Here is an 18,702-nt window from a genome sequence, read left to right as displayed (position 1 = left end):
CATATTAGCTAGTATTGTTAACAAAATGGCAGCACAGTTACCCTATCTCAGCATAGTCTGGTTAATATAATAAAGGTCTTAGAAGAAGACAGTTGCTGAAAGGACTACCTGGGGCTCAAGGACCAAGGTCGGAGTATCACTGAACTGGAAAAACAACGGTCTGAGTGCTCTTGATAGAAAAAAACAGAAAAGATGTTTTTGCTAATAAATTTGTCTTGAGAGTTAAACTTTCTCTAAAACACAGTATGTAAAATTTCTTTCTGGAATCTGATACAAACCATGGGTTTCTGAAAAAAAAAAAAAAATTCTTGTTGTACATTAGCATCCAGTTAGACTGAATTCCGGCATAATGGTTTCTTACCAGATTTCTTTAAAAGCATTGATCGAAAGCATTAGAGAGTCCTCAGTGAGAGTACTCTAAAGCTTCTCATTTCATTCATTATTCAACTAATATTCACTGAATGCCTACTACATTCTAAGTCTTGTGTGAGTCTGATTGGGAGGGTGCTGTTTCAGATTCAGGGGAAAATTATGGTATATCAGAATGCAGGGGTTTAATGAGAGCAGGTGGTGGAAAAGTGGCAGCCAAACCCCTTACCTATTCAACTGAGCAGTCTGACAATAAAGGAATGAACGAAATAGAGTATTAGCCAGAGTTCTAGCAAGGCCAAGCAAAAGGGGTTTTCCCCTCAAGGGTTTACCCCTTAAAAAGGAATGCTTTTTGAAAGAGGAGAAGGAAGGAACCCTCCTCCACTGTTGGTGGGAATGTAAATTGGTACAACCATCATGGAGAACAGTACGGAGGTTCCTTTAAAAACTAAAAATTGAGCTACCATATCATCCTGCAATCCCACTCCTGGGCATATACCCGGAGAAAACCGTAATTCGAAAACATACATGCACCCCAATGTTCACTGCAGCACTATTTACAATAGCCAGGACGAGGAAGCAACCTAAATGTCCATCGACAGAGGAATGGATAAAGAAGATGTGGTACATACACACAATAGAATATTACTCAGCCATAAAAAAGAATGAAATAATGTCATTTGCAGCAACATGGATGGACCTAGAGATTGTCATACTGAGTGAAGTAAGTCAGACAGAGAAAAACAAATATCATATGATATCACTTATACCTATATGTGGAATCTAAAAAAAAGGTACAAATGAACTTATTTACAAAACAGAAAGAGTCACAGATGCAGAAAACAAACTTATGGTTACCAGGGGGGAAGTGGGGGGAGATTGGGATTGACATATACACACTACTATATATAATACAGATAACTAATAAGGACCTACTGTATAGCACAGGGAACTCTTCTCAATACTCTGTAATGACCTTTATGGGAAAAGAATTTTAAAAAGAGTGGATGTATGTATATGGAAAAAAAAAAAAAAAAGAGGAGAAGGAAAAATCAAACATATTAATACTACAGAGAAGGGCTTCCTTGGTGGCTCAGTGGTTAAGAATCTGCCTGCCAATGCAGGGGACAACGGTTCGAGCCCTGGTCCGGGAAGATCCCACATGCCGCGAAGCAACTAAGCCCGTGTGCCACAACTGCTGAGCCTGTGCTCTAGAGCCCGTGAGCCACAACTACTGAGCCCGTGTGCCACAACTACTGAAGCCCACATGCCTAGAGCCCGTGCTCCACAACAAGAGAAGCCACCGCAATGAGAAGCCCATGCACCACAACAAAGAGTAGCCCTTGCTCACTGCAACTAGAGAAAGCCCACGCGCAGCAACAGAGACCCAATGCAGCCAAAATAAATAAATAAAATTTAAAAAAATAAAAAATACTACAAAGGAGAGTAATACTTACAGAAATAGAAAATAACCTAAAGGAGAGGTAATATCAAAGATAAAATTAACCTTACATTCAGATCCAATTAATCTTCCTTTGATGTCTAATATGTGCTAGGAAATGTACTAAGCAATTTCATACACATTATCTTATTTAATCCTCACAACAACCTTGTGAGGTAAAAGAAACATACTTCTGAAACAAAAAACACAGGAAGATACACATTCTGTATAGAGACAGAAGAGGGGAAGATGAGGGAGGTCATACCAAATGACTCCAATTGTTTCAGTAATAGAAACAAGAGGAGAGAAAGCAGGGAAGCTTGAAGGCCTGAGAAGAAGAGATGAGAAAACTAATACTTACTGCCTACTATGTGCTATTACATAATTTATATACAAATTTCATGTAATCCTGTTTAGTATTTATGACTCATTTAATTGAAGAACTTGAGACTGTGAGAATTCCCCAAGATCTAACAGCCGGTAAGGGGTAGGGTGGTGATTCAAACCCAGGCCTATAAGACTACAAATTCTATCTCTTTCTCTATACCACACTGCTGCTTCAAAATCAGGAAAGTGCAAGAGAATAAATATGAGAGGAATAAAAAGGTCATGAAGCAGCAAAGGTCTAGTTAGAAGCAGACAGCATGAATTTGGAGTAGATAATGCCAACTTTGTCCCCTCTCCCCCTGGGTTCAACTGCCCAGGTAAAAAGTATTTAACACTGGGAAGTTGCTAAAGGTGTAATAATATACACTTTTAAGAATTAAAATTGGGCAGGAGACTCCCACTTTCCTTCAAATTATTACTATTGTTCTTTACTAACTGAATATCTACAAAATATTATGCACTTGGTAGTCTCATCGAACTTGCTACCTAACCATTCGAAGCTACAGTTTAAGTATCTGCCAACGGTCCAAAATTCAACACTAACCTGAGTAAGTGTTCTAATGTTGATCAAAATACCAGAAAATATCCATCTAAGAATAACTTAATTTTCTTTCATTTTGAAAACTGACTTTTTTTACAAGGAATGAGAGTTAAGTCCCTAAGACTAACAGACATAGGATTGTTGTCAAAAACCAGAATGCAGACCCTTTTATTTTGTTCTTTTATGACAGACTGTGAGAGGCTTTGAAATGAACCAAGAAGATCACCTGGCATCTTCAATGGAAAACTAGGCACTATGTAATGTGCACCTTCCCTAGTTACCTGATTCTACAAGGTCTGCATTCTTCATGACCTTTGAGCTGTTTTATAATTGTAAGTTATAGTTAAATGATAGCAATACAAAGGATTCTTGTCCATACACTTACAAACAAATTCTGTCCAGTGAGAGAGGAATGATTTTCCCCATGTCCCTATGGAAAAAGACAGTTTTGCATAGATTTGTAAATTCATTTCAGCATACCTGATCCTATACATGTGCAGTATTTTGAATTCTCCTTTGAACTACTTTTAACATCTTACAGGCTCTCCCATTAATTAATGAGTTAAATAACATCTTCTACATGTGTTCATTTTACATTTATATGAAAATCATGATTCTGTCTAACTTTTTAATCCTTTAACAATGAATTTTATACAACATGTAGTATATACCATGGAAGATGAAAACTTTAATGCAAAAGCTCAAGGGAAGGAATCATCCTTTTCCACTCATACACATATTTAAGGAAGGCCAGACAAAACTTAGGCCCTGTCTCTTCCCAGTTCTGAAATTTTAAGACTCTAAGAAGCACAATCATTGTTGATCATTCTTGAAAGAGCCCATAATTCACAAAAGAATTCTTTGAAAATTATATTTCCAGCTGCTTTTTTCCCCTAATGCATAGTGTAAACAAAGCGCTGTCTCAAGAACAGAGCTTCATCATTTCAGAAATGCTTAGAATCTTTTGTCTGAACTACTTTTGTTAATTATAGTCACTTAAAAAAATAGATGGTTACTCAATATTCTGTAATAACCTATATGGGAAAAGAATATGAAAAAGAATGGATATATGTATAACTGAATCACTTTGCTGTACACCTGAAACTAACACAACACTGTAAATCAACTATAATATAAAATAAAAATTAAATTAAAAAAATAAATAAAATTTACATTCAATTAAAAAAAAAGATGGTACATCTTCATATTAAGCTAAAAATCTACATTTGACAAATGCTTTTTCTGATCCAAAAGATTTTTTTTGCCAGTCAACAACTGTACAATCATAAAAATATTAAATACATTTGTTGTTTTCAGAATAATAGTTGTCTCCTATTGGTTATGTCACATGAAAAATTAAATATTTTTTTAACTAACTTGATTCAAATATACATAAACAGCTTAAAGAAGCCAAAGCCAGAAATCAATACACAAACCAAACATTAAATCAACAACATATTTTAAATTCATTAATGCAGGGGGAAAAGGCATATCAATGCTCAGATCTTCTGGCTTCCAAGTCCCAAATTTAAAACAGTTCTGAAACCAGTAGTCTCTATGGAAGCAGCTTTTATCCTCACTCAGGATCAAACTAATCCCCAGACACTCTGAGGAAAGAAAGAGTAAAATCAAGTTGCACCAAAAATCTTTACACTCAGCATTCATTCTAATCTTACAAACCACTTTCATGGCTTGTAACATGCCAGAAAAATATTACTCTAGCAAGTAATTATTTTGTCCAAAAATGAACAGAGCAATTTAAATTGGAAATAATTTGCTGCCCATGTCATTCATAAATCCACGCTACTATAATTCTTGATATGAATGGATAATGCATGTAGCATATCATGCATTAAATATTCGAAAAGATAAGTTTTCATCCTGTTGAAATTAGTTAAGTAAATACTGGCCGATTAAAATGCATGAAAAGTTAACTCTTCCTTCTCCCTCCCCATCACTACTCCCTCCAAACCAACAGGAACATTTCAGATGGTAATGTGTGTCAATTAGAAGTAAAGAGAATGCGGATAAACAAAACAACTGGAAAAGGTACAGAATGCCACGCCCCAAAAGAGATGTTACCACTTCCAAGTTGCAACTGAAGTTAAAGAACTATAGTGAGAAGTCTTCACCATTTTCAGTAATTCAAAATAAGGTACGTATTGTCCTCCTCCTTGGGAATGTAACTCATTCCAAAACTTTCTTTTCTGACTCTTCTCGAGGCTCTTAAACTTCGAGCATGTGTTGTAGGATTCTATTAAAGCTTTGTAAGAGTATTGTTCAAATACCAAGTAAAAAAAATAACCGAATTGTTTAAGATAAAAGTTAACAGGCTTTTCCCTCTACCCCAATTCAACAATGTATAGATCTGGATACCAAGGAAAAAAAAAAGGTAGATGATTAAATACAGGCATTTCTTCTTCCCAGAGTAGGAAGAGCAATATGGCAGGCAGCTATTTCTTTAACAACTTCCTATTCACTAAGCCATCTTCTTTCAAATCATCAGAGAATTTGGGTAAATTTCTCATGATGTACAAATCCAGAGAGCAAGGTAAAAAAAGAAACACCAGAAGAAAAAGAAAACAAAGTGGGAAGAACACAAAAATGCAGTATTCACATTGCCTGGTTGACCATAAACAATAAAGCAAAATATATTCACTGCCACTTTCTTTTCATCTAGAGAGAAAAGGAAAAAAATAACACAATAGCCTCTACAAATATATATCATAAAATACCCCAACTTTTCCAAATATTTTACCTCCAGAGCCAGATCACTGTGCTAAGGTGAGCAAAGTCTCTTCAGATGGGGTCAGGCAGTACAGTGCTTCTAAAGACCATTCCCTAATGCTATTCAAAGTTTCTTATAACCTGCTTTACCACCTGCTCTAGAGTCCCCAAATTTAAAATTACTTCTATCACCTACCCCCTTTTCAAAATCTCCCTTAAAGGTATCCCTTAAGAAAGCTAGTTAAATTCAACTGAAAATGTAAATGACAAACAGGTACACATACTCTTTAATCCTTGGAAAAATGTTACTCATCGATTCAAACAAATCTCTGTGGCAGAATTTTTAATAGTTTGAGAGTTTTTCTTCTTTCTTTCTTTGTTCCTTTTGTTTTCTCTTTTTGGGATGGAGGCACCGTTATACCTACTCTCATACAGAAGAAAGAAGAGAGAGAGAAAAAAATGCCAAGTCCAAAGTTCCCATGTCCTATCTCTACTGAAGAAAAGAGGCATTTGTTACTGTGAAGTCTCCTTCCACAGCTCTTGACAAATCCATTCTTCAACATTAAATCATGGGAGGTGATCTCCTACTTCCACCACCCCCATGAACAGGAAAGAGAAAGCCTGCCCTAACAAAGTGTGACCCACTATATGCTAGCTTCCAAAATTTTTTGATAGGTGTATGTGTGGGGCATTTTGTGTTTTAAAACATCTTTGCAAATTCTTTGATTTCACTCCCATCAAAAAAACAGAGTCTGGGAATTCCCTGGTGGTCCAGTGGTTAGGACTCCACATTTCCACTGCTGGGGGCCTGGTTTTGATCCCTGGTTGGGGAACTAAGATCCCACAAGCCACATGGTGCAGCCAAAAAAAAAAAAAAATTAGGTAAGGTCCAATTCTCCTCCCCACAAAGAGAATGAGGCAGAAGTGACACTGAGCAACCTCGGAAATTAGGTCATAAAAGGTGATAAAATCTCTGCCTGGCACCTTCCCAGTTCAGGCAAGTTTGCAGTCCTGAATTACCATATAAGGTATCCAGCCACCCTATATCCCTGATTCTGGAGAAACCATGGGACAAGACCTCAGAGGGTTAGAGACGTCCGAGGGGTGCCAGCTGTTGCAGTCTTCCGAGCTCTGCCACCAGACTTGTGAATGAGGAATCCTTGGAGATGACCCCAGGCTCAGCTACCATCTGCCTCTAACTGCGTAACAGACTTTGGTGAGGAAGCGTTTTAGATGATTCCAGCCCCAGCTATCATCTGATTGCATCCTCATGAGAAACCGTGAGAAAGAACTGCCTAGCTGAGCCCAAACATCAGAATCATGAAAGATAAAACGAGTGTTGTTTTACATCACTCAATTTTGGCATGGTGTGTTACACAGCAAAAGATAACCAAAACAGATTTTGGTATAGGGAGTGGGTTACTTCCATAACAAAAAGTTAAAATGTTTAGCTTTGGGACTGGATGGCAGCAGAAAGCAAGAAGGGCCTTGAAAGTGTTAGTGAAAGCCTGAAGGGTCTTAAGGACACTGGTAGGAAGCTGTCAACAAAGACTTAAAACAGGGATCACCAAACTACAATCTACTGGCAAAATTCAACCTGCTGCCTGTTTTTGTAAATAAAATTTTATTGGAACACAGTAACACCCATTTGCTTACATCCTGTCTATGTCTATGGCTGCTTTCTCACTATGACAGCAGAGTAGGTGTGCCAGAGATCATAAGGTCCAAAAAGCCTAAAATATTTACGATCTGGCCCTTGACAGAAAAAGGTTGCTAATCCTCAGCTTAAAAGAAAGTGAGGAAAGCCTTATTGGAAGCTATAGAAAAGGAGAATCTTATTAGATAATGGTGGAAAGTTTAGCAAAGCTTTCACCTGCAGTAATGTGAAAAATAGAAAATATAAATAATGAACTGATGAATCTGGGTAAAGAGATTTCCAGGCAGAATGTCAAAAGTATCAACTGCTTTTTTTTAGCTGTGTGCCACAAAGTACAGGTAGAGAGAGAGAAGAAAAAGAAGGAATTATATAATTTTCAAGCAGAATATAGAGGACATATAAAGGAGTCAGGACTTGCTAGGTCCAAAAATAAATGTTTCTTATTCCCAGGCTCCCCATATAGCAAACGTTTCTCAAATTAAGAAATGCCCTCTGGGCAAAGATCAAATCCAAGGCAGTGTCAGGGAAACATGGCCTAAAGATTAAATTTTTGTTTAGACCAAGGGTTGGCAAACTTTTCCCATAAAGGGCCAGATAAATATTTTAGGCTTTGAGGGCCATACACAGTCTCTGTTGAACATTCTTCTTTTATTTTTTAACAGCCCCTTAAAAACGTAAAAACAGGGGCTTCCCTGGTGGCGCAGTGGTTGGGAATGCGCCTGCCAATGCAGGGGACACGGGTTCGAGCCCTGGTCTGGGAAGATCCCACATGCCGCGGAGCAACTAAGCCTGTGTGCCACAACTGCTGAGCCTGCGCTCTGGAGCCCGCGAGCCACAACTACTGAAGCCCATGAGCCTGGAGCCTGTGCTCCGCTACAAGAGAAGCCACCGCAGGGAGAACCCTGTGCACCGCAGTGAAGAGGGGCCCCCACTCGCCGCAACTGGAGAAAGCCCGCGCGCAGCAATGAAGACCCAACGCAGCCAAAAATAAATAAATAAAATTTTTTAAAAAAATAAAAATGTAAAAACAGAGAATTCCCTGGTTGTCCAGTGGTTAGGGCTCCCCGCTTCCACTGCAGGGGATATGGGTTCAATCCCTGGTCAGGGAACCAGATCCCGCGAGATGCGCGGCACAGCCAAAAAAAAAAAAAAAAGTAAAAACAAATCTCAGATCACTGGCCATAGTTTGCCTACCCCTAGTTAAGACTCCAAAGAGATTTTAAGGCGGAGTCTCACAGATGCTTTCAAACATAAGGCCTTCTAAGAATATTAAAGGTGTTGTCCCACAAAAGGCTTAAAGGAACCTGACAGGGTTCAGGACATGCTACCCCCGAATATGGCACCCTAGCATATTGAATATTTTAAGCTGAAGAATCTTGAGAAAAGATCAGAAAGAGGAAGGTCACTCTGTGGGGGTCTTCCCCCCACCTTCTCCCCTGAAGCAAGTCATAAAACCCTCATGTAAGAGGTGCCCTCCCGGGACTTCCCTGGCGGTCCAGTGGTTAGGACTTCGCCTTCCAATGCAGGGGGTGTGGGTTCGATCCCTGGTCGGGGAGCTAAGATCCCACATGCCTCACAGCCAAAAAACCAAAAAACATAAAACAGAAGCAATATTGTAACAGATTCAATAAAGACTTAAAAAAAAAAATGGTCCACATAAAAAAAAAAAAAAAAGAGGTGCCCTCCCTATACCTGGAAGAAGGGAACATCAGTATCTCCAAAGACAAAGGGACAAGGAAAGGAATCCTAACAAACAGGCCTTGCTAAATTTCCCCCAGTTTACTACACTTACTTCACACTCTTTGATCTATCTTTCTCCACACTGTCCACTCTTCATTAAACCTAGCATAAAAATACTCAGGTTCAAACATTTCTTTGAGTCTTCATTTACATCTCCCATTTCACATAAAATTTATATCAGATAAACCTGTATACTTTTCTCCTCTTAATCAGCCTTTGCCAGTTTAATTTTCAAATCCAGCCAGGGACCCTAAGAGGGTCAAGGAAAACTTTTTTCTCCTCTACAAAGCCTAAGAGAGAGAAGGGGTTATATCAATGTGTAAATGTGGCTTTTGTCTAATAGAGTGAACCCCTCAGTAAGAGTCACAGAGAATTTTACGTTCAGAAACACTGTCATCTTGGACTAAAAAGGACAGAGACAGTACAAAATGAAAAAAGGCTTTTGGGACCCCCACCCCACCCTGCCCAAAGCTCTGTGGGCAGGACACAGGCTGGGAAAATTACTTACTGCAAACAGAGAATACATTTTATGGAAAAGGAATGATAATTCAAAGGGCAAAACCAAGAGCCGTAGAGGACGGTTCCTAGGCAATAGGGGCTGAACCCTAATCACAAAACTAGCAATATGTTGGCTGGATTTCAGAACTGGTACTGACCGGTGACTATTGTGTTCCTTATATTTTTTCTTTATTTTTGAACAGGAGTGTCTACAGTTGTTATCTTAGGCCCATCCATTATTGCATATTGGGTGGGCTGGGTATGGAGAAAGATAAGGTGATTCTTTAGTCCACAGGTCTTCAAAGTGAAGGCAAGGGTACTCAAGGAGCTATACCCAAGGAACTAATATATCCAAATAGCCTTATCTGCACCTGGATCTGATTTAGATGACAAGATCCTGGATCTCTAGCCTGAGCCTGATGCTGTACTAGATAAGACTTTGGAGGCTTTGAGAAGGAGTGCTTGTGTTTTTCATGTGGAGGAAGATAAATACTGTAATTTGTAGCCAGAGAGAAGACTAAAGTGGCTTTGAAATAAGTCTGCATATTCTTGACACTCCTCCCAGCAAGAGGTGGAGTCTAATTCCCTTCCCTTTGAATATGGATCGGCCTTAGCGACTTGCTTCTTTTTCTTTTTTTTTTTTTAATAAATGTATTTATTTTATTTATTTATTTTTGGCTGTGTTGGGTCTTCCACTGCTGCGCGCAGGCTTTCTCTAGTTGCGGCGAGCAGGGGCTACTCTTTGTTGCAGTGCGCGGGCTTCTCATTGCGGTGGCTTCTCACTGCAGAGCACGGGCTCTAGATGCGCGGGCTTCAGTAGCTGCGACGCGCAGGCTCAGTAGTTGTGGCTCACAGGCTCTAAAGCACAGGCTCACTAGTTGTGGCGCATAGGCTTAGTTGCTCGGTGGCATGTGGGATCTTCCCGGACCAGGGATCGAACCTGTGTCCCCTGCATTGGCAGGCGGATTCTCAACCACTGCGCCACCAGGGAAGCCCCAGTGACTTGCTTCTAATGAATACAATGCAGTGGAAATTGACACTGATTCTGAATTTAGCTCATAAAAGACAATATAGTTCCCTTCTGGCTCTCTTACTCTGAACAAGTACTTTTAGAGCCCTAAGCCTCCAGGTAAGAAGTCTGGCTACCATGAAGCCCGTGTGCTGGAAAGACTACACAGAAATAGGGAGAGATACCAAGGATCCCCAACTATTCCAGCTTCTACCTATTTGGACTTCCCTGCTCAAGTGCCATGCATGTGAGTCTGGTAGGAAGCCTCCGAAATAACCCCAGGCCCATCTAACTACCAGTACATAAGAGGACTCATGCAACAATCACTTAGCTGAGCCCAGTCAACACCCAGAACCATAAGAGTTTTATGCTAAATTTGGAGTGGTTTTGTTCCTTAGCAATAGATAACTGCAACAACATGACTGGAGACCCTAGCCTGAAATGTTAGGAGGTGAAACTTAGCCTGCCTTTCTATATTACCAACCAAATAACATAAAATAGCATCTTTATGCTCTCCCCAACTCCTTCTTCTTCCCACAGTAGAAATATTTGATTTGACCACGGTAAAAAATATTTTCATGGCTGATTTAAATGTATACAATTACAATGTGACAAGTATTATGTTTCAAACTGTATGTCAGTCTAACTTTAAATGTTACTTGAAAGCACCTATATTTACACACACACACACACACACACACACACACACACACACACTCAATGGTTTGCTGCTTCCTAGCATATTATTTCACTTATTTTACAAATGTTTTTTAATAATTAAGTAATTTGAGACTGGTAGTCATACTACCTCCTCTGCAACATAACACTAATATGTAGTGTTTTAAAAAGTGGTCATACCTGCAGCAGAACTAGAATAATCGTCACTAATATATAATAACTACTATTTCTAAGGTCTCTTCATTGTTAAATGCCATGATCTAAGTTCAGAGAAAATAAATCTTTTGCATTTGAAGATATACAATTCAATATGTTTTAGATCACTGGCAGGGAATTTAATGTTCTAGCTCTTAAAAGAAACAATGGAATATAATGTTCACAGATTATAAACATGGTTAAGCTCAACTTCTGTAGAGGAACTATAACAGCTGAGCCAAGAACTAATTGGACCCAGCAGAATGGCAGAAGGTACTCTGGAATAGGAAAAGTAAAGAGGCCTGAGGTCAAGATAACTTACTCTGAAAATGTAATTACTTTCTCTATTGTATAAACACTTGCAACTAGACATTTTAAGGAAAAAAAGCCTTAATCCTCTATGAAAACAAATAACTAAAACATCCTAAATTATTTAGCAGCAGTTTAATTCACCTTTTTTCACTCTTTCCTAGACTGTCATGTTTGATTTTTTTTTTTTTTTTTTTAGCAAGCAAGCATTGAGAAGAAAAAATCAAATATAATCACTTTGAGAAGAAATTTTAAAGAATAAAACATATGTTCTGCTTTAGATATGATTCTTTGAACATTGGGTAATACATATACCCCCAAGTATATACATACCCAGCATATACATTACATATACCCAAGTTCGGGTAACTAAAAGGAAAGAGAAGGTCAGTGTGCAAAAGTCTATTTAACCCATAATATGTCTGATTTTAAATATCAGTCTGGGTTCTGGGTCCTGATAGCAGAAAGTCACCTAATACAAAGGGAGAAGAAAGATTCTCTCTTGCTCACAGGGCAGAAGTTTAGGCTCTATACAAATTGTGAAATAAGTAAAGGTCATTCTTCCACAGAGAGTCCACAACTACCTAATTCTTCCTTTCTCATTCAAAAGCCCCTCAATAAAACTGACTTCAGGTGTCAGAAAAACACTAAACTCATTCAACTAAGTCACATTAAAGAATGAATTTTTGAGAGCCCCTAACCTTTCCATGAGATAAAAGACTGTAAACAGTATAATGCAATATAATGGGAAAAATTCTGGTTTCCCCAAAAAATCTCCTTTAAGCTCTACATCAAAGAGATGGGGCCTTTATATTTACCACTGGATCCCTCAGCATCTAGTACAGGCATAAGCACATTAGTAAGCAAAATGAATATTTTGCTTTTATTCCCCATTTAAGAAATATGCATTCTAGTTCCATTCTATCAGTAATGAGCTACATAACCTTTGGCAAGGTGCTGGATCTCTCAAGCTTGTTTCCATCACACAACATAAAATAAGGTGAGGTGTGGACTGGGGATGAGGATTAGATAGTAAGTCTCATGAGGCCAGTGACTGTCTTACTCACCTCTGTATCTGTGTCTAACAAAGTGGCTAGGGCACATTCAGATATTTACTGGACAAAGTTTCTTCCAGCTCTAGGACTTCCCTGGTGGTCCAGTGGTTAAGAATCCGCCTTCCAATGCAGGGGACGCGGGTTCGATCCCTGGTCAGAGAACTAGGATCCCACATGCCGCAGGGAAACTAAGGCCACGCGCTGCAACTACTGAGCCTGCGGGCTCTAGAGCCCACGCGCCACAACTAGAGAGAAGCTTGCGTGCCACAACTGAGACCTGACACAGCCAAATAAATAAATAAATATTTTTTTAAAAAGTTTCTTCCAGCCCTGACCCTATAATTCTTCATCGTTTTTAACTTAGCTTTTTCAGCATACAGTATTATAGTCCACTAAGCAGGAGATTTAAGACTCCTCCTCTACACTGAGATCAGTTCCAGTAAAGGCCTTTTAAAACAAAACACTTCTAAAATCTTCTCCACCTCTCCACACAGGTGCTTTGTGTGACTGATATTATTTATCCCCTGGATGCAGCTTTTAGAAAAGTAAGATTTGGACAAAGACAGGATGCCAGAAGCAATACAATTTTCCAGATTCTTCTGAATTGGTGTTATTCCAGTTTGATTTTATTATGCTACTTAAAACACTATTAGAAGTACCTGGAATAATCAGGTTAATCCATCTGCAATCCAAAAATGTATTCCAAAGTCAAATATTATTATTATTATCTATTCCATATGCCCATCCTTTAGCATAAATGACTGAGAGCTATATCCATTTATTTAAGTCCATGTTTTTCACAGCATGCAACCAACACTACCACCTACTCATTATTTAGAGTCCTTTCCGTAGCACTATTATAAAAGGTTACATTTAAGAGGACCTTGGGGAATTCCCTGGAGGTCCAGTGGTTAGGACTCCGAGCTTTCACTGCCGAGGGCCCAGGTTCAACCCCTGGTCGAGGAAATAAGATCCCGCAAGCCAAGTGGCGTAGCAAAAAAAATTAAAACTTTAAAAATAAAAGGACCTTGTGCCTTTGGAACACTATCACTCCAAATTTGGTGTAGCCTTCAAAAAGTTGGCACATCTCTGCTATCAGGTAGTAATGAGCATAATAAATTCAAGAACAAATTATTATGATTGACATATTCCCAAATTATTAAAGTCTAATAACAACTTTTGAAATATTAATCTATATCCTCAGTAGCAATGTACAGTCTGTACCCTGCCAATGAGCACTTACATTATGTCCATTCAATCACCCACTAGGTACCAGACACTGTTCTAGCCCAGGGGTCAGCAATCTTTTCCTGTAAAGGGCCAGACAGCAAATATTTTAGGCTCTACAGGCCTTACAGTCTCTGTCGCAACACTCAACTCGGCTGTTGTAGCGTGAAAGCAGCCACAGACAATACAATAATGAACGTGCATGGCTATGTTCTAATTAAACTTTACTTACAAAAACAGGCAGCAGGCCATTTTTAGCTTGCCAGCCCCTGTTCTATGCCAATGGGGAGACAGCAGTGAAACAAATTTTTTTAAGTAAAGTTAAAATTTTTTAACTAATTAATTACTTAAAATACACCTGCATACACACAGCCTGTCAGATGCTAATAAGTGCTATGGAGAAAAGTAAAAGCAGGATCAAGGGGGTAAGGACACTCAGGACTTCACTGATAAGATGACATCTGAGCCCAACACCTAAAGGAAGAGGAAAAGCCATGCTACCTCCATAGAAAAAGCATTTCAGGGAGAGGTAATGGCAAGTATAAAGGCTCTGAAGAAGAAACAACCTGGCATCTTAAAAAAAACAGCAAGGATGTCACTGTGGCTACAGGGACATGAGCAGAGGAAAGAGTCATAGGAAATTAGGCCAGAGAGGTAAACTGAGGCCAGGTTCCGTACAATCTTTTAAGGCCACTGTCAGAACTTTGTTTTTTACTCTGAGATGGAAAGCCCCTGGAAGGCTTTGAGCAAAGGAGTGACAACCCGACTTGACTTACTTTTTAGGGGATTGTTCTGGATGTCTGCTGGGAACAGACTGTACAGAGATAAGGGCAGAAGTAGAGAAATCAGTCAGAAGGCTAATGCAATAATCCAGGAAAGAGAGAACGGCAGTTTGAATCTTGGTGGTAGCAGTAGAAACGGTGATCAGCTTCAGCATGTATCCTAAAGGTAAAACTAGATTAGATGTGAAATGTTACAGACAGAAAAGCATCAACTAGGTTTAAGTCTTGAGTAACCAGAAGGAGAGTCTTTATTTCCTGTTATGGGGACGACTGTGGGAAAAACTTGAGGGAAGCATATTAAGTTTGAGATGCGTAACAGACACACCACATAGAGATGGTAGGTGGGCAATGAGATATACAAGTTTGGAGTTAATATACTTTTACATTATGATTATTCCCAGTACATCTGATCTCTCCAACTGGGTTATAAAATCCTTAAGAATAAAACCCCTGGACTTCCCTGGTGGCGCAGTGGTTAAGAATCCGCCTGCCACTTCAGGGGACACAGGTTCAATTCTTGGTCCAGGAAGATCCCACATGCTGCAGAGCAACTAAGCCCGTGAGCCACAACTACTGAGCCTGCGCTCTAGAGCCCACAAGCCACAACTACTGAAGCCCACGCGCCTAGAGCCCGCGCTCCACAACAAGAGAAGCAACTGCAGTGAGAAGCCCGTGCACCGCAACGAAGAGTAGCCCTGCTCGCCACAACTAGAGAAAGCCTGAGTGCAGCAACAAGGAGCCAGTGCAGCCATAAATAAATAAACAAACAAATAAATAAATTTTTTAAAAAAGTGAAACCTCGTTTTCACTTTACTCACAGGTATTATCCCCAAGACTACTTACTTTATACACAGTTTTAATAAGATTAGATTTCTAGTTTCTGAATTCATAAATGATAGAAGCAGCAAATTTTAAATGGTGGTGCCAGGGGGTGGAAGACAGCAGCTAAAACTGACAGCTGACAAAGGAATACATAGAAATTATAAAATGCTGACGAAAGCTAGAAATATCCAGCATTCCGAGATTAGTCGTCCCTCAGTATCCACTCAGGGGATTGGTTCCAGGACCCCTGCAGATAACAAAATCCTCGGATACTCAAGTCCCTTATATAAAACGTCACAGTATTTGCATATAACCTACGCACATCCTCCTGGATACTTTAAATCATCTCTAGATTATTTTTAATATCTAATACAATGAAAATGCTATGTAAATTAATTGTAAACAGAGTGTAAATACTATGTAAACAGTTGCCAGCCCGTGGCAAATTCAAGTTATGCTTTTTGGAACTTTCTGGAATTTTATTTTTAATATTTTCAACCTACAGTTGGTTGAATCCATCCATGCAGAACCCACAGATACGGAAGGTCACGTACATTTACTCTAAGAACAAACAGCTGTACATATATGTCATTAAGTCAGCAATTCCTGAAAGTGTTTGTTATAGCACAAAATATTTCTAATTATCTTTAGCGACATTTAATGTTATTAACGTTTTAAATGACATATTTTTAAAATATTGCTAATAAAAATGGAAGAAATGGTATGTAAAAGAGTAAACATAATTTATTTGAAGATTTTATGTATGTGTTATTCTCACAGGATTTGTTAGGGAGCAGATAAAATTACACACATGAAAGTCATTTAATAAACATTACTTGGGACTCGCCAAGTAATGGTAGATATAAGATATGGTAGATATAAGAAAAAGCAAGCCATCGTTCAAGCTCAAGTCTCTTCTTGAGAGATAAAAACATAAACAACTAATTATAATACACTGTGATCAGTGGAATGAAAACAGACTTGGGATTAAGAGATCTGGGTTTGAATTTTGCCGCCATTCTTGGCTTACAGTTTGAGCTGCTAACTATGCTTAGCTTGCCGACCATTCAAAAACAGGCGGCAGGCCAGGCCTGTGAGCAGCAGTTTGCCAACCCCTGCTGTACAGGAATATTGGGGATAAAGACAGTGATCAGAATAGCTTATTCTGTGCCCTGTTCCCCTGGCTAAGATAAGGTTTGGAAGTTGCAGAGGCAAACATGTAACTGGACATGTAACTTTCCTCCCTTTCTCTTTGCCTGGCTAATTCCCACTCATCTTTCAGGTCTCTGATCAGATGTCACTAACTCAAGAACCTGCACTCTTCCCCTCCTTACCCCCATCTGAGACTGATCCAGTGCTTTTTCTACAGGCTTCCAAAAAGCCCTCACTACTTATATCAGAGCTTTCACATTAAACTGTAATCTCTGTTTAACTGTCTTTCCTGCTAGACTGTAAATCCAGGTAAGGAGGAACCTGTCTACTTGTTCCACATGATCTCCCAAGCATCTAATTCAGTGCCTGGCACATAGTAGATGCTAGGAAATATCCACTGAAATGAGTGAATCCAGCAATAGTTGAGTCTCCTGTCCAGCAACAGCTCTTTCAGGAACCTGTCAGGACACAGATCCTTGGGTACTGACAGGATCTGTTCTCTCCTTCCAAACAGTACTTTCCTCTCTCCTCCCAGGACACAGGTCAAACTCTTTCCCTCTTCTAACTCCTCTGTCTCCTTGGCCTGATTGAAGGAACTGAAAGCTAATTCTGCCTGAAACCTCTTCCCTCCCTTCCTTTTCCAACTCTGAAGCTACACCTCCCCACTTCCTTACTGTAATCGTGCTGTCATTTCCCCAGCAAGCTAGTAACAGTGTCATTTACCAGTTTCCAGGATATGTAGGATATTTAAGAATAGGGTACTGAAAACATCCAAATATTCTACTTTTCAGTAAGAAAGGGGAGAAAATAGAAGCAGGGAAGGTAAACAACAGGAAATAGAACAGGTAATTCTAGTTTTTGAAGAGATGGATTAACAGCTTTTTACTGGAGATCACTTTGGCCCCAGGAGTAGAAAGCAAGTAACAGAGCTCCAGCTCTGCATTCCCCCCAGCCTCTACACCAGCACCAGTAGTCAAGGAACCCCTTTACTCTGCAGCTTCTTCCCATACCTCTATCCTGCATCTACTTATACTACAATTTGCCTTGAAACATCAAGACTAATCTCATTATGATCTCTAACCCTACTTATATCACTCACTACAAGAATCCGAGGACTCTGGAGTCATTCCAAATCCTCCAACTCTCATCCCCAAATGGCTGAGTACATCATCTTTCATGAACCACCCCCCTCTCCCACTCGTCCCTCAATTCCTGAAATCCTTCCATCATATCCTCTGGAACTCATCAGCAAAATCCCCTATATCTTCAACTTCTTGTCTGAATGGTCCCTTCACCTCTTTGCTCTAATTGAAATCTAACTGTTGAGGCCACTGCTCTCTCTACAGTCCTGTCTGTGGTTGTTTTCTCTCCCACACCCGTTATACTACTGGGCCTGGGGGTAGAAGAAGGAGGTACTCACCTTGTACCTTCTTTCTGCTTCCAGGTTATTCCCCTTTCTTCCTTCCTAAAAAAAGCCCCTGTCAGACCATACCTCCACCTCCCCACCCCTCTGCTACATCTATCCAGATAAGCTGGGTCACTTCTTCTCAAGCCTCAAAGCTTTTGGTTCCTACCTCATTGGTCTGTCATAACTCCAGGTGATTTCAAATGTTCAACTAGATGACTCTTGTGATACTCTGACCTCTCAGTTCCTTGACCTCCTCACGTGCAATGATCTTGTCCTCTACCCTACTTTAGCCACTCACTCCCTTAGTCAATATCCTAGAACTTGTCAATATGATAACGACAGTCTTTCCATGATCTCCACTTCATCTGCATCCCGCTCTCCAATCACCACTTCCCATCTTTGCAGACTGCTCCTTCTAGCACCCCAACTCCAAGAACATTTTGACCTCAACAGAACTTACAAGCAATTGATCCCACCCCCTCTCCTGTCCTCATTTCCTACCTTAGCTTAGAGCTCAAGGTCCATCATTACAATCACTCCCTTTCCTGCACCTCAGACTTTTGCAGCCTCCCACACTTTATCATACTTGCCTGGCAAAACACCTACCCTTGTTAAATATAATTCCCTGTCAAACAACTAAACCCTTTAGGACATTCAAGAGACAAGTGGCATCATATCTGACTTTTGAACTCACAAGGGCTTTCT

The 18,702-nt window shown here is 39.6% G+C and overlaps 1 protein-coding gene across 4 annotated transcripts in view; it reads right to left on the bottom strand.

Annotated features, from left to right (window-relative positions):
• Nucleotides 1-18,702, bottom strand: part of SPATS2 (spermatogenesis associated serine rich 2) — a 138,950-nt gene that overhangs the window by 93,403 nt on the left and 26,845 nt on the right. The window lies entirely within an intron of this gene.

Source organism: Balaenoptera musculus, chromosome 10, assembly GCF_009873245.2.
Source record: "Balaenoptera musculus isolate JJ_BM4_2016_0621 chromosome 10, mBalMus1.pri.v3, whole genome shotgun sequence".
In the NCBI taxonomy this organism is placed as follows: domain Eukaryota; kingdom Metazoa; phylum Chordata; class Mammalia; order Artiodactyla; family Balaenopteridae; genus Balaenoptera; species Balaenoptera musculus.
The sequence above is the reverse complement of the archived record's forward strand: the minus strand, read 5'-3'. Positions and strand labels throughout refer to the sequence as shown.